Source organism: Arvicola amphibius, chromosome 3, assembly GCF_903992535.2.
Source record: "Arvicola amphibius chromosome 3, mArvAmp1.2, whole genome shotgun sequence".
NCBI classification, from domain to species: domain Eukaryota; kingdom Metazoa; phylum Chordata; class Mammalia; order Rodentia; family Cricetidae; genus Arvicola; species Arvicola amphibius.
In genome coordinates this window covers 36,406,592-36,416,218 of record NC_052049.1, presented here as the reverse complement: position 1 = coordinate 36,416,218, position 9,627 = coordinate 36,406,592, and the positions used below count along the sequence as shown (strand labels likewise).

The 9,627-nt window shown below is 43.7% G+C and overlaps 1 non-coding gene across 1 annotated transcript; it reads right to left on the bottom strand.

Moving 5' to 3' along the window:
- Nucleotides 1-6,718: 6,718 nt before the first annotated feature.
- LOC119810997 lies at nucleotides 6,719-6,825 on the bottom strand. Its single transcript, XR_005284917.1, has one exon. It is a non-coding gene; the product is annotated as a U6 spliceosomal RNA (small nuclear RNA).
- Nucleotides 6,826-9,627: the final 2,802 nt, after the last annotated feature.

The following is a 9,627-nucleotide window of genomic DNA, read 5'->3' as shown; positions in this document are numbered from 1 at the left end:
ATGAGTAAGACGTGCTTGAATGTCGATCAGGAGAATCCTGCAGAAAGCAGTTTTTTGTATTCTTTGGAGACTTGAGCTACCCAATTGGGTTAAAGAGTGTCAGGGTGCATTCTGAAGTATCCCTTCCTGTCTCTAAGAAGGATGTCTTCCTTTGTATGACCACACTGCTGTCTGCTTGTCAAGACAGCCACCTGCCGATTGTGATGACTCTCGACTCCTAGGAAAGCTCTTCTCCCTGGGTGGTTGAATGTCCTTGGAAGGCACTTTCCTTCGCATCTATTCGGTGATAACTCAGAAGTAAGCAGACAGTCCTCATCCTGGAAAAGAATGTCTAACAACGAGAAGAATGATGGACATTTCTTGGTTGCTATCTTCATTTTGTTTCTCTTCCCAGTACATACCCAGCAGGACGCTATAAGGAAATACAAGGTAAGTGTGGGGTTTTACACCATCATTTCATTGCTGAAACAGCTAAGGTCATGGAGAAATTAAACATTTACATAAAGTTGCAGAACTGGCAGAGGTGACTGACTTCACCTTAACTGCTGCACTCTCCTGACAAGGCCAGGTCAGGTGGAACATGGCAGCTACCCTGGGCTTTATATGCACACAGCTAGGTTAGCCTCTTCAAACAGTCCCTGAAAGAAGTCCTTGGGATATCTGCAGACTGATATCTGAACTATGAAAAGGGTTTGTTTTTAAGGCATTGGGTGTCAATCCTTAGCGTAGGTAGAAGGAGGCCATTTACGTGGGTGGAACATCCTTGGATGGAGATATGAACAGAACAAGGAAAGGAAGAGGTTTGGAGTTTGCCACACATTACCCCTAGCAGGGAAGGAGAAACAGTGAAATTGGCATGATTGTAGCAGAGGGGATGGAAGTAGAAGAATCCCAGTGGGAGAGAGATGTTCAGTCCAGGGACAGCGTGACCCACATCCCCCTGAAAACCACTGGAGATCTAATCTACACAGACCTCAGGGGACAGGACAAGGCAATGTGTTCCCCTTCTCACCCACGCTCAGCCCTTCATCAGAACTGAACTGCATCATGGGAGCTAAGGAACAGAGCCGCCCCCAACTCTCCGTGTGCACACTCATCAAAGAGTTGTATTATCCAGATAGGTTCTTCTGCAGAAATTCAAGGTTTAGAAGAGATACCAGCTGTGTGGCAGGTCCAATTGGTCCAGATTAACTCTAAAAGTCATATGGAGTTGCTTTAGGGCTATTCATTTTCAACATTACAAACTATTCCAGGTCTTTTGCATTTCCATACTAATTTAGACTCTACTCAGTTTCTACACACACACACACACACACACACACACACACACACACACACAATATACTCGCAACCAACTGGATTTTGACTGAGATTGTGTTTATAGGTAAGTCTGAAGTTGGGAAAGATTTTTGATTCTTTCAGAGCCGTAGGCAATAGATGAATGGATGGTGTGGGTGTGTTTGATAAACACTTATTCACAAAGGCAGGCAGTAGGCTGGACTTGCCTCCGTCACAGCTTTTTGGCTTCTGTTACAGGTCATCTTGCACCTACCCACTTCACACAGTGACCCTTCCAATACACAAACAGGATTCCTGTATTGATTTAACTCATCCTCTTTTTTTGACTCAGTAATAGTTTGATAATTTTAGTGTGCAAGCATTCTACTTGCTATTAAGTTTATATAGCTTTTATGTTATTATAAACAGACTCAAAGAGATTAGTGAAGTTTCAGTGAAATCTATTTTAAGAAGTATGGGGATTTATAATTTATTCCTTATTATCAAGAATACAACATTTTGGTTACTAAGGAAGGCTAAAAATAGATAGAATAGCATTTAAAAATCAATCTGGGCCATTTTAAGTTAAAATTAATTTTCTTTTTACCTCTTCAGTTTATGCTTCCATATGAGACTTGTGGAAGAGCAAGTCTAAGAGCAGAAACTGCAGAACATGGGTCATGATGGCTCAGCTCTCCACACTCCACAGGGAGGCTGAAAATGACTGCATAATTTGTTTTGGATAACTTACTTGAGATAATCAAAAACATTGCCATCTAATATATTCTGTTTATGGCATCCTTAAGAGAGGTTTGTAGGACACGAACACACTTCTAGGTGGTCGTCAAATTAGCTCAGGGATTAAAACGTGGCCACCAAATTTTCCCCAAGTGAAAAGTAATAAGTAAATAGTAGCACATGCTCGTAATCTCAGTAGTTAAGAGGCAGAGGCAGGAGGATCATAATTTCCAAGCCAGCCTGAGCTTTGTAGCCTGAACAAAACTAAACACCTTCAACAGTTAAGAGCCCTTGGTCTTGATTCTGGACAATAATGCAGTGGTGAAGAACTCGGAGTCGTTCTGCCTCTTGTAGCTTGGGAGAGCGTGGGAGAGCTTGGGCATGTCGTTTTAACTTCCTAAGGTCCAGCCTTCTTGTGTAAAAGATGGAAATGGTGGTGCACGATGAATGAGACCTCTGTAAAATTCTTCAGAAAGCATCAAGTCCTCCATAGACAGTCAATAAAAGATGTTAAAAATCTGTTCCCCATTGTAATCACTACTAAGGAAGTGAAGTGGGCAATGACGGCTAAGATCTTTGCTGTAAAGCTACTCCCCTGGCAAGCATCGTCTGATGTCTACCAAAGACCTTAACGCAAAAGTGGGGAAAAAATACAAAATATGAGAAATGTCTTCACTTGGAGAATGGTGGGCTGGTTAGAGGGTGGGGGATGTTGGGCAGGGTGGAAGCAGGCAAAACCTCCTCAGTGGGTCACAACCAGAGGAAGAAAAGAGCGGAAAGCCAGTCTCAGAGGTAGTTCTATCACTACAGGGAGGGGCAGAAAACTTTTTAAAAAGCCCTGCTTTTGATCTTCAGACCCCAGATGCACTATTCTCTGCTTCATGTCAAGGCCTCAAATGAAGACTCCAAGAGTTTTTCTAAAATGCGTGCCACAGTGGGTCTTGCAAGAACCAAGGTTGTCCTGGTTGGAGGTAGCTCACCTTTATGTGGGCTACGAATACCCAGCATCCAATGCTCAGAGGCTAGAGGTCAAATCGGAAAAACCAAGCATTTCCAATAGGACTCCATAGGAAACAGTAACTAGGATCACGCTTTATGTGGATAAATTTACCCCCTTTCAAGAAGGAAAATGGCCTGCTGTGTAATATAAATAAACAATCTTATGTACAGCTACTTTAAAGAAATGCATACATTTCTCTTTCATCATGTTTTATTTTGGCTCCATTTTGTTGTAAATTTATGTACATGATCATTTATAGGGGAAGAAAGCCAAGAATTTAGTGCTTAGTGGTGTGAGGTATGAGGGATGCTGACAAATGCTCGCTCGCTCGCTCTCTCCCCCCACCGTGTGTGTGTGTGTGTGTGTGTGTGTGTGTAAAGACTGCCATCTTTCTATGCCTGTCTTTGCATTTTTTTACATTAATGGATTTCCCTGTGTCAAATTTCGGTCAAAGCTGTTTGCCGCTCCTCTGGGACTCAGCATTCCTTGCTCACTGCGTCAGTGGTATGCCAAGCAGAGGCCTGCTACACAGTTCATTGCATTTTCTTTAGTTAAAATGACTCGAGGGGCTGGAGAGATGGCTCAGGCATTGAGAGCACTTGCTGCACTTCCAGAGGACAGAGTCTGGTTCTGTGTTGGACAACTCACAGGCTCCTATGACTCCAGCTCCTGGAATCCAATGGTCTCTTCTGGTCCCTGTGGGCACCCTGCACATGTGGCATACATTCACATGCACATATGAACACACACACAAATCAATCAATTGCTTAATTTGAAAAGTAAATAAATAGAATGGCTTGAGCATCTCTCTCTAGGAACTGAGAAGAAACACACTTTCTACATTCAGTCATTCCATCTCAGGTGCAAGTCGACAAAAATCTGCCTTTCTGCCTTCACTCCAACTCCCAAAGCATGTTGGCAACAACTGCTAACTTGTATGAGTCCCTTTATGGGACTCTACAGAATTGTAGAATTATAACCCTAAACAATTCAGACATGGGGTCTCTAGGCATTCTCTATTCATGTGGGTCTACAGAGTTTCACCCTCAATTGCCTTCCACTACCTCAACACTGCATATTCTACATGTCCTACATATGGGTGTCTCACCAGCTTCCTGGGGCTTCTACCTCTCTTGGGGTTTTCATAGGGAAATCCTAAAATGTCTGATTCTAATTCAGTTTCTATTCCCACCATCCATGGGAGGCATTGTGCTACATGCCAAAGATACCATAAGACATGTTCCCTGCTCTCCCAGACTTCACGAAATAGAGGCATGTACACATGAAATCAGGCGCTGAAATGATGTGATGTATTTAGTGTGTAGGAGTGGAGATCTAACCATGGCTGGCAGGGAAGGCGTGGAAGGAATGGTTCAAAGAGGGGGTGATGTTCGACAGATACTTCCAAAAGGTAAATAGAAATTAGCCAAATGGAGAAGAGAGAGAGGGAATGGGGAAGAAGGAAGAAGGACATTATGGGCAAGGAGATTAGCATGCACAAGAGCGTGGACATCACACACGGGTTAGGTAGAGAAGCTGAAGAAGCTTTATGACTGAATGAAGATAAATTAAAAAGTGGAAGGTGAGAGCAACACGCTAGTACTGGCTATTTACAGAACTTCTGGGAGATGAGCAATGGCTACTTTATTCTTTACTACTCATGGCTCTTCCAAGTTTACTGAGTGGAGCAATGGTCTCCAGCTTGTGAAAGACAGAAGTAAAAAAAAAAAAAGTCTTTATTTTGGCTCATTGCAACAAAAGACAATCAAAACCAAAACTAAACATAAGTTCCCAATGGTGGCCTCTTTAGAATGGCTCAGCTAAGATCCTCTAAAAGCTTTTAACTTCATGGGGAGGTGGATTCTTCTCGACGCCCACCATGCGAAGTCTGGTTGCCGGCAGCTGGTGTCTGGAGATGTCGGTGTGATTACTGACTTTTGACTTCTGCTCTTCTTGCTTCTTTGCCCTCCCATTTACTAGTTGCCATTTCTGTCCATCCAGGATTGACAGGGGTGTGGTTAGACAGGAGATGTAGAAAGATTGGTCATTCTCAAGGGTCCAGGTAGCACCTAGACTGTTGGGTTCATCAGGGAGCTAAAATAGACTCTCCTGGCATTTGTACCTGGGGTAGCGGGTTTTGGCAACATATTCCCTTGGGATCCCCCTGTGTGTTGTAATTCAGACAGATGTACCACCATTCTGATGCTCACTTACATTTCTTTCTGACCCCACAAGGAGTCCAGCGATCCAGGAAGCTGTAGCTTCCTGGCAGTAGAGTGCCTTTATCATATAAGCAACCATGTTGAATTGAACATCAGCCAGCACCCACTAAGTGGTCCATGGGGCACTCACACAAACCTCGTTCTTACTCTGTAGGTGAGCACAGCTCTAGCCTATGGCCGCTAACTCTGATTGTGCACTAATTGCTTTCCAATTCCCCTGGCATGAGCAGCCTGCAGTTGCTTGTGCTTTTGGGGTATTACATAGTTACTTTTCTCATCACTCTGACAAAGTAGCTGGCAAAAACAACCTAAGTAATAATGAAAGAGGTGCTTTGGCTCACAGTTTGAGGAGGTACAGTCCCTCGGAGTGGAGGAGACAAGGCTGCAGGAAACGGCTGGTCACAGTGTGTCTGCAGTTAGAAAACAGACAGGGAAATGCCAGTTCTCAGTTTTCCTTCTCTTTATCTTATCAGCCCAGGACCCCAGATTATGGAATAGTGTCACCCACATTCAGAGTGGGCCTTCCCTCCTCAGTTAAACCTTTCTGGAAGCACTCTAACAAATACACCAGAAACAATGCTTCTCTGATGATTCTAAGTCCAATCAAGTAGACTGCAGATGTCAACTCTCTGGGATATCATATAAAAGTCAAATTATCTTCCCCCGAAACAATCTGCTAATCATACCCATAGTACTCCAAATGTGACCTTATTTAGATAGCAGGATGCCTGCAAATGCTATTAGTTAAGATAAAATCGACTCTCTTCAAGTCAGCCACTTCCCAGATCCCTCTACATTCTAGCCTTGGAAAATACCTTTGACGGAATTGAGGGAGACCAAGAATAAAAGATGTAACAGGCTGCAGCAAATCTCAGGCAGACCCTGAGACAAAAATTCAAGTGTAGGTATATTGGGGTGATGGAGATGTTACCAGGAGGGAAATGGGAACTAAGACGAGAGGAAAGACAACCAAAAAGGGAATGCTATCAAGTTGGCTCCCATACAGGATGATGTCTGCAGCTTAATCCCTCAGGAAGTTCTGGGAAGCAACGTAAAACACCACGAGTCATCCCACTAGACGGCAAAGAGCTGGGGTATTTATACATCGAATCCTGTCAGCCATCGGTAGAGGGCAGCTACTTCGAGACACTGGTTAGAGCCAAGACTAATAAATACACAGGCGGATTTTCAGGGAGGAAAGAGGTAAATATCTATTACAAGAATACATTACTAATGAAAAGGGTAAATTTATGAGTATATATACATATAAGTATCAAGAATATGTAATACAACTTTCAAATAATAATAGGATAGGTAATATTGCATTGTAAATTGAATAAAGGCAAAAGATAGTCACAGAGCACTATCTCTGGCTTCAGAGGGCCTAGCTCAGTCACATGCAGGTTCCCCAGCTGTCAGTCCAGAATCAATGAGCTCCCACTAGCTCGGTTAGCTGTCTCTGTGGGTTTCCCCATCATAAAAACATATGAGACAGTTCATGAATGTGCGTGTCATCCTTGTGCAGGGGCCATGCTAATCTTCTCTGTATCATTCCAATTTTAGTATATGTGCTGGCAAAGCTAGCGCTCTGGCTTTTGTTGAATGTTTGACTGTACTTGATCTGTTGTTTGTTGTTTTTTAAATTCACGTAGACACGTGAAACTGAGCTGTGTTTGAAATTTGCCAGGAAATGATGTCTTTGCTGAGCCAGACAATAACTGGTGAACACTGAAAGTCTATTTCTTCAATGTTGTTTTGTACAAGTCACACTGTGACTACATTCAAGTGTAAAGCGTTAGGATTTACACACGTAAGGGACTATTGAAACAATAATTTAAAAATGTTAATTACTCATCACCATGGCAGAGGCTCTGAAAGGTGCTGTCCCTAAGGGAGAAGCATACACAGTCACGAATCACACAGAACGTTCTCAACTTCACAAGTAATCAAGGTGAGACAGACAAAATCTGGGTTTGCAAAATTTTATTTCTTCACTTACTGTTTTTTTAAGTACAAAGACCTTTTATTAGAGTTCCGGAAAAAACAAAACAGGGCAGACAAGCTCCAATTCACAGCAGGTGCAGGGAGGATGGTGTACAGAGGAGGAGAGAATGCCACGCCTTTCAAGATAGAAAGTCAGCAAGAATCCAAGTGGCGAGGTGAAGGATGGGGTGGGGTGGGACTTCAGAAAAGGAAATTCCACCCCAGGATGTGAAACCCATATGCTGCTCTGGTGAACGAAAACCTGAGAGAAGATAGCTCAGGGGCCTAGGGTAAGACCAAGTACTACTGTTCTATGAAAAGACTATAGCAGTAAAATGACTCCTAATGACATTCTGCTATGCTCATAGATCCGGGCCTTGTTCAGCCATCATCAGAGAAGCTTCCTCCTGCAGCAGATGGGAGCAGATATCCCTCCAAGGGAGTCGCACTGGGGGAACAAACTACTCTTGAGGGCAGGCTGCGTGCCCAGCTGTAGATGCCAACAGAAACCAACTCAGTGGCATCTTTCAAGCTTCCCTGTCTCATAATGTCATGTCGGGGTTTTTTTCTTTTTTAATTTGATCTTTTCTTTATTATTTTATTTTTATTTTATCTTTTTTACCCTACAGGTCCTTTGTACATATCTTATAGCTTCTGGCTTTGTGTTTGTCCCAGATCTCAGGGCCTGAATCTGATCCCCCAAACCTACAGAGAAGTGAACAGAAAGAACCAGTGCCCCAAAAGTTGTTCTCTGACCTCCACATGTGCACTGTGGCTTTCACACTCACACATATACATACCACAGATACAGATACACACACACACACACACACACACACACACCCCAATAACAAAACTATTAAAAACAGGCTAGTGTGTTTTACTGACTGTCCATCACTCTGGCGTGTACTCTGGGTAGCCTCTCCCTGGTATGTCACCACAGAACAGTGACCACCTCCTCAGTGCCCACTGCTTTCCCACTTTTGAACCGGCAGCTGTTTTCCTCTCCCAAGTCCTCTCATCTGGGCAGTTGTAGTGTGTAACAAGCATTTCCCGGTGGACTGCAAAGTGGTACATTAACAACGCATTGGGTGAGTGGGCGATACTCCTCAAGGGGGTTGGATGGGGTCATCCTCAAAGCCACATCTCAGAACCTCTGGTTGCTTTGTATTCCCACTAATGGACTTCCTGCTGTAGATGGCCAGTCCCAGAGAGCCAAGACAAATGAATGAAGACTTCCTTGTCATGCTTGGGTCTAGCCTCGAATCCATCTTTAGATTGCCCTGTTCATATAACAAAAAGAATACAAATAAGTAATCCAATAAATATGCACCACTTAAGACCTACATCACTAATATTTCGTGGGTTTCAGGGATCAGATTTATTCAGTGTTGCCTTAGAAACAAATGGTTTGTCTGGCATACCATTATTTAAAACATGGCTGGAGTTCAAGAGATAGGCAGTCAGACATCATAAGCCTGAATGACCAAGGGATGCAGAGTTGCTGCACGCTGTGTTAAGCAGTTGCTTAGCGACTGAGCTCCACAAGATGCTTTGACTTTGCAGACTGTGATTGCATGACCTAGAGATGATGGGGTGACCTGCAGAGTTGACAGGTTGTAATAAGGGCTTTCGGGTTTGGAAGGTATTTTAGAGCTTAATAGCTAGACTTTCTGAAACACATCTCTATTTTATATGCATACCTCCTGAAGAAAAGAAAAACATTCAATACAAAAGGGAAAGAGGAGAAGGTGGGAGAAAGGAAGAGAGTAAAGGGGGGCTCCTAACTGGGGTACATTGTTCCAAAGACTAAAACATCAGGTTTTAAAGCTGCTGACAGCTGGTCTCTTGGTGTGAGCCAGGCTTGGTGCTGAGTTCTTCACACAGAACACCGGTTCTCTTTGCCTTTACAGCAACTACTTGAAGCATCAAGTGTTAGTTCCCCCACCTCCCCCAGTTACAAACAGAGATCCTGAGAGTTGCTTAAGTTTGGTTATCAAATCAGAATTCAAACCCAAAGGAGCCTAGCTCAGAAGCGGGACTTTCAGCCACTCTGTGCTGCTTCCTTTACCTTGCCTGGACTCTGATTGCACAAACAATGCCAGTGACCCTCACTCAGGCCCAGGGCCTGGGTGCTGAGGTAGAGAAAGGCCTGGGCCAGCAGATCTGAGTTACTCATCCTGGGAGAATGTGAGAGTCTGAAAGGACTCTACCTCTTCTCGGTAGCAAAATGTCTCCAAGTTGGCTGAAAGGTCGAAACAGCAAGAAAAGAAGCTGGTCTTGGATGGAGTCCTTCTCTCAACATCCTGATAGCCACACCAGGTCCAGGGCCTTGATATTGTCAGGAGAACTCTCTAAATCTCCGACCTTCCAAGAGGAGCACAGCCTGGGCAAACATCCTTCCTG